Here is a 1,342-nt window from a genome sequence, read left to right as displayed (position 1 = left end):
TACAGGCTTATGTGTTGTGTGTGTGTTGGCACTCCGTCGCTTACGACGTCGAGGGTTCCAGTTGATCCGATCAACGGAACAACCTGCTCGTTAAATTAACGTGCCAGTGGCTGGGCACTCCACAGACACGTGTACCCTTAACGTAGTTCTCGGGGATATTCAGCGTGACACAGTGTGACAAGGCTGGCCCTTTGAAATACAGGTACAACAGAAACAGGAAGAAGAGTGATAGAAAGTTCTGGTGAAAGAGCACAGCAGGGTTCTACACCATCCCCAGCCGGAGCCACGTGGAGCTTTAGGTGTTTTCGCTCAATAAACACTCAAAACGACCGGTCTGGGAATCGAAACCGTGATCCTATTACCGCAGGTCCGCTACTCTAACCACTGGGCCATTGCGCCTTCACATACAGGCTTATACAGCATCGCATGGGGTGGAGCTCGACCTCACTCACCACCTTTGCTACGCATCCACCCCGACTCAGCCTCAACAGAAATTACTCATATCGTTTCGTTTTTTTTTAAAACAGTGAGGTTTGATAAGAAGGAAATTTAACTGCTATATCCAGCATGCAGAAGAACTGCGTAGATGATCCCATGTGGAATTACTGTTGATCGTTGATTGATAAAGTGGCAGTAGGATACTTCATTACAGTGTTCTGTATTAAAATGATATCTAAGTTACTACCAGTGAGACATTTGCAAACATTGCTACACTATTGGTTTTAATTTAATACTAAATTTTCATTAAAGTGTGATTGCCTTTGAAACACAACCGTTAATTTGTTTCGACAACATTTTATTACAAATTTGCTCTGATAATATTGTCAGAAGAAAGTAGTTGCGTTATTCACCAAAGGAATCGTTCATTTAATTATAATAATTTTCTGTCTTCAGTATATACTGCCACTGGGTAAATTTCTATAATGAAATAATGTAGAACATTCGGGAAAATAAAACTAGAGATTTGAAACGATAGCTTAAATTAAGGAGAAATAAATAAGGCTTTCCTCATGATTTGAGAAGTTTTTAACGTACCAGTTGACTTACACATCAATATCGTCTTTAACAAGAAGCATATGATGTATTCGAATGTTATTGTTGAATTATATTGGTTTTACTTATTCAAATATTAAAAGCAAAAATGTCTATATTCTAAAAATGTATTTAGATACCGCGATAAAAAAAACTGATGCATAATAAAGAAGGCATAACAGGTTAATAAATACAGACACCATGCTATATAATGGCATATAAAATTATACAAGCAAGTGTCTGTGTGAAAATGTAGTTGTGAAGCAGCCGTTTACACACACACACACACACACACACACACACACACACA

Source organism: Octopus bimaculoides, chromosome 13 (assembly GCF_001194135.2).
Source record: "Octopus bimaculoides isolate UCB-OBI-ISO-001 chromosome 13, ASM119413v2, whole genome shotgun sequence".
NCBI classification, from domain to species: domain Eukaryota; kingdom Metazoa; phylum Mollusca; class Cephalopoda; order Octopoda; family Octopodidae; genus Octopus; species Octopus bimaculoides.
This window is presented reverse-complemented; position numbering follows the sequence as displayed.